The 15,846-nt window shown below is 43.0% G+C and overlaps 1 protein-coding gene across 4 annotated transcripts in view; it reads left to right on the top strand.

Moving 5' to 3' along the window:
• Positions 1-15,846, top strand: part of macrod2 (mono-ADP ribosylhydrolase 2) — a 501,746-nt gene that overhangs the window by 90,480 nt on the left and 395,420 nt on the right. The gene's annotated exons all lie outside the window — the stretch shown is intronic.

Genomic DNA, 15,846 nt, shown 5'->3' with positions numbered 1-15,846 from the left:
CGGTTATTGTGTTCTGCCTAAACTCTTTGCCAGGAGATACAGTTCTCCTACACTATTTGTTAAGCAGATAGTTTACCCTAAAATATGAGTCATTTTTTGCTAAACCTCATGTCATTCTATGACTCTTAATGCTTCTGTGGAACAAAAAACGGGAAATTTCTAGGCCACTCTTTCCCATTTAATCGAAGTAAATAAGGACTGGGTCTGTCAAGCTACAAAATAACAAAAAAGATACGTAAATGATGTGGTCCATTCTCCATGGACTTTCCAAGGGGCTTTTTTTCTCCACCATCTGTTATTATATTGAAAAGAATGGCCAGTAAATTCTTAAATTGTATGCACTGCAGGTTTGGAATCACATTTTGTTTAATGATGAGAAGAAAAATTTTAGGATGTATAATCCCATTTGTGGATTGCTTTTTTCATTTAAAAGCTAGATTTTTGTTCTTTTTATGTGCTCAAATTATTATCATCATCATTTTTTAATTACTGCATGAAATTTCTCCAGCTTGCTTTACCTGTATGTTTTTCTGATATTTTACACATTTGTTTTTCCCATAAAGGAACTGATATTTCTCACAGAATGTGGGTCAGTCAGTGACTAAATGCTGGTGTCCTTCAGTAGAATAGATAAGGTTGACCTGCTTTCACTACTGTGTGGCTTGACTGTTTACTGGACTGACATGAAGGAGAGCTCCCATTATCCCTTTCCCATGCTCCACCATGATTGGTTGTTGAAAGGGCTAACCCTGTCCTGTGGCAAAAATGTATGGAAAATTGTATTTAAATATTTAAAATACATATATGATAATATATAAATAGTGGTACAAATGCAGTCACTGGTGCAATACTTCTTTAAAAGTAACTAATATTTATTATTTAGGTATTAATAGACTTCATAGATATAAAATGCCATAGATTACTTTTTCAATATCTACAAACAGTGTAAAATATACTTTTGATATCTAATATCACTGTTGTGTATTACATATACTTGATTAATGTATATAGCAGTAGTTATTTATTTAGTTATTTTACTTTTTTTGTAAATGTATTTAAAGTGTATTTATATTGTTATATGGTTAGGGTTAACCCTAACCCTAACCCTAAGTATCGTAACATAACTTCATTTAGCATGAGGGTTACCTACCACCTTTGCCAAACCATGTCTTGTTGCATAGCTTTACAAGTATCAATTGGAGGATTACGCAGCTGAAAGATGTCCCATCCACCCTGGGCTTTTACAGCAGGTCTAGATGTCATGTTTTTAGGGTCAGAGGTGGAGAAGCAGGGCACAGTTGTAAGTGACAAGAGGTCAGTGCAGGGCATCATGGGAAGAGGCCGTCTGTCCCCCCGTCTCGGGACGGATCACGACTCCGGCCTCTGCATCGACCCTTCCGGCATTTTTCTCTCCTAAATCTGACTAGGCTTTGTCTGTCATCAGCCCTTGATTGACTCTTAGACGTACAAAGGGTCCCAGTGGAGGGCCCCAAGAGGGTCCGATTACCACTATTTCAATACAGTTGGGGGAGTCTTTGGTTGGGGTCATCTGTTGTTTGGGAGGATGAGCATTCCTCATCTTTCCAAAAGATGCCATTTATTTTATCTGCTCCATCTCAATGTGTTTTGACAACAGACATGACTTTGAAGGAGCTCTGGGCCTTCTCCTTCCTCTGCCCTTCTCTCGTTCGTTGCAGTTAGGGGGTGGAGACAAGCATAGCTAAGTTTATTAAAGCACTTGATGCGGTTAAGTGCTAACAAGAGTGTTTTTAGTTCAGGCTTTATGCCTGAAAGAACGTCTGACCTCTGCTTTCAGAGATGTTCACGGTACATTCTTCGCGTGACAAGCAAATAAGTCGCATTAAATTGGTCTTTCATTCTTTGACGCGTGTTTCTTATATGGTGCTCTTCACTTGAATGGAATTTAGAGCGTGAGTGTCAAAATCAAAGCCATACGTAAAGTCGCACACTTTTCAAAGACTCGTTGAAGGGTTTGTCATTCTGATCTTTACACCTCAAGTGTATATTTCATCCCCCTGGCCCACTCTCAAACAAACAATCTTGAGCTCAGCGCTGTGCTGTCCAGCTCCAGGAGATTTGTGGAGTATTTTTCTAGTGTCTCCAGCGGCTCCACTTACACATATACACACACACACCGATACTCATATTTACCTAGGCTGTGGACATACCATAGACTTAATTTGTTTTTAGAAAAGCTAATTATCATTACTTTAGACTAACCCAAACCTCAGTCCTAGAACAAAAGAATAGTTAATAATGCATCATAATCAGTTTACGCAAACAAAATTTTTGTTGTTGTTAATTATATAGCTATAATGTATTTTCTGATAAATTTGTTGTGTACAATGATTGCCAAACATTACTGATTGGTTTGTAGTTTAATACATTGTTACTGATTCTTCCAAAACTATCACATGTCATTTTTCTTTATCTAAGCTAGCCACAGTTAAATACAATTGTCTTTGTGACAAATCTGCAGAATTTGCTTCCACAGTAGAAAACACATCACCAAAAACCAAATGTTTACAATTGCAAAGCATAAAAATGGATGTGCACTGTGAGATTTTAAGTGTCAGTGTAACACAGAGATCTTTCTTTTAGACATTTTAGACATTTTTTTTTTTAAACACATTTAGCAAAGTATGGCTTTGTAAGCACACATTCATGCATTGTCTTTAGAATACATAGTTGCAAGGCTTTCTAAATCTTGAACACATGCCCAGTTAAAGGAAACTTAGAAAAGCTTTTGCCAAATATCTGCTTTGTGTTTTTTATTTTTTATGTTTTATATATCCTTCTGATTCATTTCTAATCATTCACCATGGGCAATTAGCAGCGATCTCTGTGCTGCTGACTTCTCATCCTCTCTGCCACTTCCACAGAGACCTCCGCAATATGGCAGAATGTGGATTGCAGGATGGGGTCCAGCTCCATGTACAAGTGTTCATGCTCATAGCAGCATGATTGAGTGGAGATGAATTATTTCCTGCCCTTTCCTGTACTGAATGAGCAGTCCAACTGCCCCATTCTGAGATGGGACGCTGCCTTACGTGACAAGTCAATACTGTCTCCTCCTAGCCCCTTTTTAATGCAGATCCCAGATGTTTAGCATCAACCTCCTTGGTCTCAGGAGACTAGAATCTCCTAAGCAGCAACAACAGTCTCACAAAGCGGACTTCCTGCTGTTCAAGCCTGAAACCAAAGGTCTGAGTCAGCGGTCAGCACTCTTGTGTATTTCTGAGGAATGAGCAAATCCTCACAAATAGCCCTCTGGGTTGTCTTCTCCATTTTCCCCTTTGTGTCTGTCGCTTGTTTTTCTAAGGACCTTCTTGTGTTGGCCGCAGGGATAGGGGGTGGGTTTGGGTTGACTTGTCAACTGTGTGGAAACCTCTGGACCCCCCAGTGGTAAATGAGCTTTGAAACAATGGGCTGTGATCAGATTAGATAGCTCACCCCTCTAACCCCGCCCCCCATAGCCCAAACTACTCCGTTAGGCCTATCGGTTTTGCTAGAGATAAAAGATGCCATCAGCACACAATGAGTCCTCAGTCTCACCACTCCAGCGCTCTAATGTAGCTCACTCAAGCACCTCGCTCTTTTCCTCTCCAACGGTTTACTGTTTCAGCCCTAAATCTGTAATTAGCCAAATAACAATCTTCTCACTCTCTTTCAAATATAGAAGCCTCCCCGTCTTCACACTAGGAATTTAGCTGTGCAATTGAAAGTCTCTGGAGGACTTTCTCCTTTGTTTGATATGCACTCTTTTTCAAAAAAGTTTTAAAGATTTTGGTTATTTATAAATCTGTTCATATTTTTTTTCAGTTAATTGGAAGTTGCTTATTTCTGCACTATTAAGTGTATGTGTGTGTGTGTATGTATATATATATATATATATATATATATATATATATATATATATATATATATATATATATATATATATAGATATATATATATAGATATATATATATAGATATATATAGATATATAGATATATATAGATAGATAGACAGATAGATATATCTTTATATATTTATGATATTTTTATTATAACATTGCATACATTAGTTTAAATGCTATTTAAAAGTATTCATTTCGGTAATAAAGACATTTATAAAGATTATTCACAGTTTGAAAGCATACACTTGTATTTGATATGGATTTAAAAGTATCGTTATATTACACATTAAATATGGAATTTTTATACATGTATACAGACATGCACATTTTTTTGTGATGGTTGGTCTTTATTCTTTGTTAGCCCTCAGTGGTTTTTGTTAGTTTTGCTCCTTAGAGAGGAAGCAATACTTAATGAAATTAAAGGTTCGCTGACACAAAAACACACATGGAAATTGTAGATAAGCTTGATAAAGCAGCATTCTACAGACCTGTGTACTCCTGCTAGATTTGGCTACATTTCAGGAAGTCCAGAGATTGTGCACAAAGAGAGTCACACAATGATTAAAGCTGTTGGTATGAGGTTTATTTTTTAGTGTACTAGGTGCTAAACAGCAGTTCATGCCTTTGTTCATTTGCTGCCTTCATGAATTTTGATGAAGCAAGAAGAATGCAAATAGGCTTCGCTTGAATCCATTTTTAATCAGTGTTGGTCTTTATTTCTGCTAAATCCTCCAAATTTTATTTTTCTCTACCACCCCATTTTTTTTATCTTGAGATATGACAGAAACCGCCATTCACAGCTGCTCATAAAACTTGCTGTTATTAAGAGTAACATATACTAAGATGTTTATAGCACTTTAAAGAATCACATCTGCTGTGAATCAGTGTGCCTGGAGAAAGACAAGAATGCGCCCATTGTGTTTTCATGTTCTCCAAACGAAGCTCAAACAATGCTTTGTGAGCTATGTGATTTTACGACGTCTCACCTCGCGTTGACTTATGTTGTATCTACAGGAGGGCTGCATGTTTGCCTTGAGTTTCATTCTCTTTTCTTCTTTCTAAATAATTTAGCAGTGTTTGTAATGGAGGAAAATCATTATTGGTAATGAACCTTGAACGACTGAATACTAAGTGGCTTCTGCAGAACCTTAGAAATTTAACTCTTGAGTTTCAAGTGCTGTGAATTTAGGTCATCAGGCCATTGTACTGTTTACATAAAGTTGTTCATTTGCATGACTGCATGACATTTGTTGATTCACTAGACTGGCCACATCACGTCAGCAGAAATTGCAACCAGATTTAAAACGAATGACTTCCGATCATTTCGTCACTGTAAATCACTGAAGGCAAACGACCATCACTTGTTGTTCTGCTACTTGTGAAAAGGAAGTAGGACATTACAGACTAGTGTCTCGCTCTTCTAACTCAAGTGTGTAAGACCTTGGCTTTGAACCTTCCCATAATGAAACTTGAGTCCTGCTGTCAGATCTGGGGGTGTTTTTCTTAACACCTCAGAAGCATCTGTGTGCCCCAGCGCTCTCGAGGGCTTGTGTGACGATGTATCAGATGTACCCCAGGTCTTTGTGAAGAACGGCTCAAGAGCAGACAGGAATGGAATGATGACAGGTAAATGAGGGGAACAGTTTGTGTACACTTCTTTCTTTAGCTCCCCCCATTAGCAACCGTTGTTCCCAAAGTGAACTGTCAGTTGGTCGCTGCCATTTGGGACGATGAAAGCTGAGGATTAAAGAAACTGGAGAAGGTTCCTTTCCAATGCTCTTTGTGCTTGAGTGAAGCGTGTTTATTTGTGCCATTTCCCATTGCTCTGAGACCATATGTGGCTGTCTGACCTATGCGTTTGTGTTGAATTTTGGTTGTAGAGATTTTTTTTTTAAAATAAATTAAAAGTGACAGTAAAGACCATTATAATGTTACAAAAGATTTATATTACTGTACAAATTAATTGATGTTCATGCAAATTCTCCTTTCATCAAATGATTAAAAAAGTATCATAGTTTCCACAAAAGTATTGGCAATGAAAATATATATTTTTTTTTTGAACATCAAATCACCAGATTAAAGGATTTCTGAAGGATCATGTGACTGAAGACTATAGTAATGGCTACTAAAAATTCTAATTTGCCATCACAGGGATAAATAAAACTTTAAAATATATTAAAAGAAAAAATATTATATATAAAGTATCATATATTTTAATATAAATTTATATTTAATATATATAAAATGTATATTCAATTGTAAGAATATTTTATTTGAATTAAAATATTACAGTTTTTACTGTATTTTTGATTGAATAAATGCAAAATTGCTGAGCAGAAGAGACTTCTTTTAAGAATTTTAACTGAATTTATAAACATTAATATGTATATATGTCTATTGTAATTTTATTTATTTATTTTTTTAAAGCAGAAGCCCTAGATATCCTGTCACCCATATCAGTCATGTTTTTCATACTCTAGTCTAAAACGCTCTCAGAATTGCCCACATAATATAGCTTTTCTCTTTATGTACAACTTACAGATTTTCAGACTTGAACAAGATGCTATTTTTTTTTACTGTTAGCTTGCTCTGTAAAGCAGAAACTCTCGCTAGCATCGCCTTCAAATTGAAGGTCAGTCTAATAATGCGAGGATGACATTTCAGCCGCTCTCCTACAGTATGTGAATTACTATCCTGCTGAGATCAGCTGTGATGAAGGAAGTGAAATCACTCGTCTTTGTCTGTATGCGTGTGTGTGCGTGTGTGTGTGAATGAGTGACACTGTGGCGCCCACCAGTCTTTGTGGGAACAATGTCTGATTCTGTCAGTCTGTTGTTTTTACATATTCCTCACGCTGTTTTACATGTCTTAGCCTCAACTAAAAAGGACCCATTTGCATCCGACCCGCAGCGCTGAGGCTGTGCTGCAGAAACCTGGTCAGTGAGAGACGGATGAGCAGGCATGCGGAGCCCCTTTTAGGTGAAGAGGAAAGATGGATGGTGGTGGTGCTGGTGTTGATGGGAGGAGAGGACGATGGAGGTGCCTCTGCGGTGTTGACATATTCTCCTCTAGGGCTCTGATCGTTTCCTTTCTGCTGCTGACTCCTCCACCGTCTCCTACGGCCACAACCTGGTCCATGTGTTAGGCTGCTCCTATAATCTATGAACCATCAAAGATATTCAACTCCCCAAGATTTGCACACTTGGGTTATTTAAGAAAATAAAATGGAAGAAGTAGGTGGCGATGTGCTAAACTGTACAGTTTTATCATGGTTCTTGCATAAAAATAATGGCTGATGTATAGAGAAGTGTTTTCTCCTATTATGTGCACCAGAACTGAATAAAAAGTGTTAAAACTTTCAACCGCTCTACTTTTTATCTGTAGTACCAGCAAGCAATAGTGTTTCCATCTCCTTTTATTGGTAAAGCTTACTGTTGTCCAAAAATCTGAAACCACTAGTGAACAAATTATTATATTACAGTATATTTCTAATATTATATTATCACTAATATACACACACATCAATTTTTTATTGAATATATTTTTTAGCAGTGGCCTAGAAATAATGCAGAAACTTTTATTTATTCATAAATGATTTTTTTACGTATTTATTTATTGGTCAAAACTTCTCCTCTGCACACCCCCCAATTAAAAATGTTTATTTCCAAGGTTTAATCATATTATAACTCCCAAATTTTCAGTGTGGTCTGTGATGTTTTTACTCCCTCTAATCGAATGTGTGTGTGTGTGTGTGTTCATGGAAAGAGCTATACAATTAAGCTTCTCACCAGTTTATGTTAGGAAATTGCAACCCCTAGTTGCCTTTACAGTGCTTAAGATGGCTGATTGCAAATTTTCAGCTTGGCACGTTACAGTGGGCCATTTGCAAGCTAATGTCTGGCAGCTGGCTTTGTGTGTGTGGGTGGGTAAAGGTGTGTGTTTGTGCCGTGGCCAGCGAAAGCTTCGCACAGCTTTTCTCAGCTGTATAAAGGTCATCTCTCCAATGCAAAAATGTCATCTTTCTCTTTTTGGAAGCTTTTAGCAACTAAATTGCATTGTGATGTCTAACCTCGCAGTGCTGAAAACAATCGCATGTTAATGCTTTTCTCACATCCTGCCACCTTACATGACCAACAGCAGAGTTAAATGAGAATTTTCCCATTTTTAAGTCCACAGAGTTATATTTTCGTCTGATGTGAGGAACTTCGAAGGCCTCAACGTTTCAATTAATGGTTCTTCCTTAGACAAACATTACTATTACTATTGCTAGTTTAGGGTGAGTGATTTAAATGTTGTTCCACACCATTTGAGCTACAGATGTAAACGATACCTTAATTCCTATCTAGGGATCAGAATAGAGTGCAACCTTTAAAATTCCGGAGGTAAATTTTTTTTATAAATTTTCTTATATTGAAACTGATTTGAGCAATTCTGTTTAATCCTTTGAAGACGGATATAAAATTAGCTCTTTGTTAATTGATGGTATATGTTTCTGTTGAAGCAATCAGTTAGCAAAACTTTTTACAGCCAAATTCCATGTAAAGAACTCCGCTTCCAATGAATTCTAGAGAGAAGGATCTACCTTTCATAGATTGGAAAACAAATCTGGACAAAAGATGTCTTCAGCAACTACCCACTCCCACGAAGCACTAGGAATTTAGAGTAAGCTACTGTAAAAATTGTAATATTGTGACATGATAGCAATTTGAACAATTTTCTGTTTTAATATTTTTCAATTTTAAAATGTAATTTATTTCAGTGATGCAATGCTCAGCAAAGCTCATTGCAATATGCAGATTTGGTGCTCAAGATACATGTCTTATCACTGCTGAAAATGATCTTTTTTCAGGATATTTAGATTTATAGAAAGTTAAAAAGACTCTCTTTACTGTAGAGACTGATGGACAGTGATATAACACATAATGTAAAGGTTTCAAACTCACAAAATAACACCATGAAGACATGCATGTCAAGTGTTCAATATAATCTATAAATGATATTTTGACAGTGTGATATCAACCCCATAGATCATCATAGCACTGGTAACTTTCATGTTTAGTACATTTCAGATTTTCAACTAAATGAAGGGTAGAGCAAGCAAACATTTGCTAAAACCACTTTGTCCCGTAATTATTTATTTCATCCACATTGTCATGAAGTATTTGTGGTATTTGTGTCCATTTAAAGTATACTTTTAGTGAGGTGAACAGCAGTGGAACACGATTCACTCCCGGGTCTCCATTCTTGACTTGTGTAAAGCAGCACACAGAAAAAGAAAAAGTGGAGGGGATTCCACTTAACCTCTGCAGGATTAGTCCTCATGCCTGCTTTAGCAAGGCTAAGAGGGAAATGTCTCAACACACGCAGTCGATGTGGGCTACCCTCAGCCTACTGAGATCAACTTAAGCCCGACTTTAGACATCAAGCTGGTCTCAACTTGCCGAAAAGCGTTGATATGCCTCTAATGGAGGGTGATTCCCTGTTAAACCTGCTGTTACCATTCAAGCCAGGATTTAAGAATTAGCTTCAGATTGAATGTGCGTGTGTTTTTGTACGTTTGCCATTCCCCACCATTGCATTTGACCCCTGGAGGCATGTGGGTCGAACTGCGGAGACGACTGCGTCTCCGTAGTGTTGACTCAAGACGGTCGTTGACATTCCCCCACCGTGTTTGGCTTGGCTTTCGTCAGTTCTCCTTTCAAACATATGCCAGCAACTGCTAAAACACACACTCGTGCAGGACGCCAACAGGTGAGGCCCCATTAAGCCAGGCAAGACAGTTGGAAGAGACTTTGCGCGTGTATACACATACTCTCCAAGCCCCTCGGCTCATAATGCTGTCATTCAAATTTAGAGTGCGCGAATGCTGTACTCCATAACAATGTTTAGTCTTGGCCATCTGATCCCCTTCCCCGTGTGCTGTTTCTCCCTGCTGTTGTGGATGGATGTGGCTCATTGTTTGTAGTTAATGTTTATTTCTGGTGTTGTGGCACTGATGTGACAGCGGAATGGGGTTTATGGATTTGCAGTGCCCGAGGAGGGGGCAACCAGAACAGCTGCGCTTGTGTATTCATTCATATCTATCTCATCATCGCCCTCCCAATCACAACCCTCTGAACCATTAATCAGACCCCAGTCAAGCTGCCACAAGCAGTGTGTCTCTCCCTCTCACTTTTTCTCTCTTTTAACAATGCGGATATCTGCCCAGAGACGCCATGTTGTGAAATGTCGCACCTATAGTGTCACTCTCGAGAAAAGAGGGTGGCGGAGGAGCGGTATACCAGAAAACGTCTCCGGTTACTATCGTAACCTCGGTTCCCTGAGAGGCGGGAACGAGACATTACGTCAGCTAAGACGTATATGGGAACTCTTCCCTTCTCCACTTTCACTGAAATCTTATTGGCTAACGCCAGCTGGGGACAGCTGGCCAATTGACGCGAAGCATGCAAATACTGGCGGGTAAGCGTGCAGTATAAAATGCATGGGCGCGAAAATTACGTCAGAATCACGACTGAACGCTAGCACAGCTGATCAAACAGCGACCACGGCGGCTAACGTAATGTCTCGTTCCCGCCTCTCAGGGAACCGAGGTTACGATAGTAACCGGAGACGTTCCCTCTCGAGGCGGTAACTCAACATTACGTCAGCTAAGACGTATATGGGAACTGTATAAAATCCCGCCGTGAGAGCAGTGAAGATAAGCCCTGAACGGAGTCAATCACCCTCACACAAGCAGTACAGTTCTAGCCAATGGCCGTGTCGCTAAGAGTGCTTGCATCTGATAGGCGGAACTAGGCCAATGAGACATCTGCTCCAACCCTAACAAAATATGCATAACTTCAAGCAACATATCGAAATCTGCACTAACCAGGGCAGACACAAAGCAATAAGCACTCAAGCATGAGAGTTAAACAGAGTCGACGGCGTTTGCGGTGACTGCTGCATAAACCATTTAAACCATAACACAGAGTTAGCAGCCATGGTAACCACTGTATAGCTGGTTATAACAGCTTTAATGAATAAAAATTTAACTCACCGAAAAACATGGACGCTACAGAGGGTACATCCAGCTTGTAAAACCTGGCGATTGTGTTCTGGGAAGACCAGCCAGCAGCAAAACATAAATACTGGACAGACATACCTCTAGACCAGGCCCATCAGGAAGCATATATAATGTCCTCGCAGAATGAGCTCCGATGTTGAGGGGGTAATCCTTCCCCTGGCATTTGATAGCGTCCACGATCCAGTGAGAAAGTCTCTGTTTAGAAACAGCACGTCCCTTATTACATCCACCAAGCACACGAACAGCTGGTCCGACTGACGAAAGGCGGCCGAGCAATTCATATACATCCGTAAAACCAGGGTCCTGGCGCTCTGAGCATCAGCGTCACGCGAGGCTGACGGCTCAACAGATAAGGCGGGCAGGGAAACAAAACGGTGTTTAGAGTGACTTAGAAACGAAACCCGGTCTCGGCCGGAGAATGACATTACAGTCGCCAGGCCCGAAACCAATGCAATATCGTTCACCAAACACTCACGAATTCTCCAAGGCACTTCGCTGAGGCGAGAGCAAGAGGCAAGGCAGTCTTCAGGGAAGCTCCTTAACCACAATCGAAGCTAATGGCTCGAACGGTAATAAGAGATAGAGCCCTCAAAACTAGAGCGAAATCCCACGGCGGCACGGAGGGCGGCCATGAAGTACACAATCGACTTGCTCCCCTGAGAAAACTGAATACCAGAGCGTGCTTACCGATCGTTTACCCGTAACCGGGGAACGAAAGCGGCAATAGCGGTCACATACACCTTCAGCGTGGATGGTATCAAACTCCCGCTATCCAACTGTGCTGTAGAAAGCGCAAAACATCCGACACGGAACAGGTCCCCGGGTCAATATAAATGTTCTCGCACCATTTTGTGAAAACTCACCACTTCTGCGCGTAGCAGCGAATGTTTGATGATGCTCGCGTCTCAGTAAGTGTGTTTAGCACTCGTCAGTGCAGAGAGTCCCGCTCATTAGGGTCCCCGCAGCGGCCACACATGAAGGTTCCACAGCTCGGGGCTGGGGTGCTATATTGTGCCATTCGCCTGAGACAGCAGGTCCTGCTTGAGGGGGATTCGCCATGGGGGAGCCATCAGTAACTCTCTCAGGTCCGCGAATCAGGGCTGATTCGGCCAGTTCGGGGCCACGAGTATAACTGATGCTTTCTCCTCCCTGATTTTGCACAACACAGGCAGAATCTTCACAGGAGGGAATGTGTAAGCCTGGCTTCCGGCCAGCGCGATGTCAGAGCATCTCCCAGCAGGGGGAGTGAGATAGCAAACGTGTTCTCGCTCGTGGCAACAAATCCACTTCCTCCCTCCCAAATCATTAGATCTGATCTTGGGTGAAGCCAACATCTCCTTGAGTAATCCCGTTCCTCAAAAGCATGCTCACTCCACGGTCCAAAGTACCGGGGATGTGCGACGCTCCTATGGAGATTAAGTGTCGGTCCGCCCACAACAGGAAACTCGCTGCCTGTTTGAATAGAGCTCTGAAGCGCACGCCGTCCTGGCGATTTATGTACGAGACCACAGACGTGTTGTCGGTTTGAATCAGTACATGTTTCCGCTCCAATCTCGACCGAAAGGCTTGCAGGGATATTAGGACACCGCTTCCATTATTCCAAACGGTTTATGTGTCACCTTCTCTGTGACTCCGACCACAGGCCCAGACGCACTGCTCCCCAGCCTAGATTCGCAGAGAAAAGAACTCCTGGGCTGAACATATCCGGGCTGTTCCACGGTCTCAGAGTGCTGACGCAACTGTGAATGACCGTAAGTGCTTGTGGACCGAAGACCACGCCCTCGGCGGAACTCGAGTTATAGCCAAAACTGTAGCGGCCGCAATGTAGCAGACCCAGATGGCACACTGAAGAAGCCGCCGCCATCAGTCCCAGAAGCCTCTGAAATTCCCTCAGTGCAAACGACCTGCCCAGTCAGAAACAGCGCAGAGTCGATGAAATGCTCTAGAGAGAGATGGGCTTGTATCGCCATCGAGTCCAAACATATTCCCAGATATGTTACAGTCCGACTCGTAAAAACACGCTCTTCTGCATATTCACACGCAGTCCCAGCGTATCCAAACGGCGAAGCATTGTTTCCACGTGACTGATAGCACATCTCTTGAGTGGGCTAAAATCAGCCAATCGTCCAGATAATTCAACATGCGCATTCCGCTCGATCTGAGGGGAAATTTCGCTCTATCGCTCTCTCTCGAGCAGACTGAGAACTTCCTGTCGCAGAACAGGACGGTTTTGGGGCAAAGTCAGTGACGGGACCACGCCATTGAAGCGGGGAGGTCTGCGTTTGAATTGGAGAGAATATCCGTCGTGAATTATTCCCAGTATCCACGGTGAAACGCCCGGGATAGCCCTCTTACCGTCCATGAGATGACACGGCGGACGCGTTACGTCTACAGCCACTGATGGCTTCTTTTAATCAGGGCCCCGCCCCCGCGAGGCTGGAAGCACTGGCGGGAGGGCGGGCCATGGTGTGACACTCTTGCGCCATCGTGAGGCCATTATAATCATGGACTGTGGCTCTGCGCTGTTTGAGACAGGGCGAGTGACACAACGTTGGGTGCAAGAATTTGTATATATGCTTCCTTAGTACAATTTTTACTCACAAAAACATCATTTAAACAAATATAGCAATTGTCACCCATAGTGATGTGGGGGACATGATGCATATGTCTTTGTGGTGTTGGCACTCTCGCTCCTTCGCGAGGCCATTATAATAATCGGTTGTGGCTCTGCACTGTTCTGAGACAGGGCGAGTGACACAGAGATGAGTGTAAGAGGAAGTAAAGCTCTTTTGTTGATTGTAACATGCTTTTATTGTGGAACTCACACAAACAGCATTCAAACAGACATATAGCAATCGTCGCCCGAAGAAACATGGGGGACATGATGCATCCGAGCATTGAGGGTGACACCGTGTTCATGTGGTGTTGGCACTCTCGCGAGGCCAGTATAATCATGGGTTGTGGCTCTGCACTGTTCTGAGACAGGGCGAGTGACACAGAGATGAGTGTAAGAGGAAGTAAAGCTCTTTAGTTGATAGTAACATGCTTTTATTGTGGAACTCACACAAACAGCATTCAAACAGACATATAGCAATCGTCGCCCGAAGAAACATGGGGGACATGATGCATCTGAACATTGAGGGTGACACCGTGTTCATGTGGTGTTGGCACTCTCGCGAGGCCAGTATAATCATGGGTTGTGGCTCTGCACTGTTCTGAGACAGGGCGAGTGACACAGAGATGAGTGTAAGAGGAAGTAAAGCTCTTTAGTTGATAGTAACATGCTTTTATTGTGGAACTCACACAAACAGCATTCAAACAGACATAGCAATCGTCGCCCGAAGGAAATGGGGGACATGATGCATATGAACATGGCGCTTGGGGGCGGGGCCTCCCGCTCACTCACTCTTTCACCGTCAGGGAGACGGCTCGTATGGCGCGCTGGCTCTCTCGCGGCGCGAGATCCTCAACTGACCCTGACGTTACCTTCAAGGCTCTTACCACTGCTGGATTTGGCAGAAACGAGCGTCCGATTCAGAGCGGGGTGCCACAGCGGGTTATTTTAGCTGGTTTTAGAGCCTGACCCGGTGCATAAGAATCTCGCAGAGAAGACTGGGGTGAGCGACGGGGTATCACATGGCTCATACTTTGGCGCGCTTTCTGCGTCTCTGAGAATAGCTCCATGACGTCACCAAAGAGGCCGGAGGGAGCAACTGGAACGTTTAGGAGCGGCCTACGGTCTGCGTCTTTCAGGACAGCTAGGGTAAGCCATAGGTGCCTGTAAAGATGACCATGAGCTCCGTGAAACAGCTGAGCAGAGCGCTTAGTAGCAATCAGCGCGAGATCAGTTGCCGCGTGCAGATCCTGATGACGTCAGCGCTACTGTGCCGCCGTTTGCCTGAAACACCTTGAGTATTGCCCTGGCATGAAGAGCAGAAGCTGCACTCGCTCTTTCTAGACTGTGGTCCGGACCAAAAGCAGAGGGAGACGAGCACAGGTGTGTGGTAACAGTCTCCTAGACGGGGGGGGAGGGTTTCCGTCCCGTCCACGTGCGTGATATGGCCTTCGTAGCAGAGTGGGTGCGCGCCGATTGGGGTGCAGCCCACGATTTCACCACGAGCTCTTGCATGTCTAAATGCCATCTAGTAGCAGCTCGACTGGAGGAGCCACGAGTCTAGTTACCTATCACAGGCTCGTCATGTGCGTTGCAAACGAGACTCAGCTCCGTGACGACCTTTCCGAAGACCCTGACGAGCTTCTCCTGGAGGTCTCAGGGCCCTCTTGGTCGGGGCGGTCCCACTGAGAGGCCCAAACCTTTTTCGACGTCGAAGCGACATGGAGTCGTTCTCCTCGCCAGCTCCGAAGAGGACGAAGTTCGCGGAAGCTATAGTCCACCACGCCGACGTCAAACTCGTCTTCGGGCGGGGGAGGGCCCACCAGCGGCTCGCTGGCGGCAGTGGGCCTCATTCCCGCCGTCCTCCGAGCCACTCTGGCTCTGAGGGCGCGCACTGGCAGTTCGGTACAGTGGGCGCAAGTGTGGTCCGTCTGAGAATCCCAGGCAGGTCACACAGAACTGGTGAAGGTCCGAATCTAGCATTTGCAGCCATCGGATGCGGAGAGGAAAAACAGGGTGAGTAGTCCTCTATTGCAACTTCCACGATGACTTAGATAAGACTTCTAGCGTGAAGAAAGAGATTCTGACGTAATTTTCGCGCCCATGCATTTTATACTGCACGCTTACCCGCCAGTATTTGCATGCTTCGCGTCAATTGGCCAGCTGTCCCCAGCTGGCGTTAGCCAATAAGATTTCAGTGAAAGTGGAGAAGGGAAGAGTTCCCATATACGTCTTAGCTGACGTAATG

This window comes from Carassius gibelio, chromosome B13, assembly GCF_023724105.1.
Source record: "Carassius gibelio isolate Cgi1373 ecotype wild population from Czech Republic chromosome B13, carGib1.2-hapl.c, whole genome shotgun sequence".
Lineage (NCBI taxonomy): Eukaryota > Metazoa > Chordata > Actinopteri > Cypriniformes > Cyprinidae > Carassius > Carassius gibelio.
The sequence above is the reverse complement of the archived record's forward strand: the minus strand, read 5'-3'. Positions and strand labels throughout refer to the sequence as shown.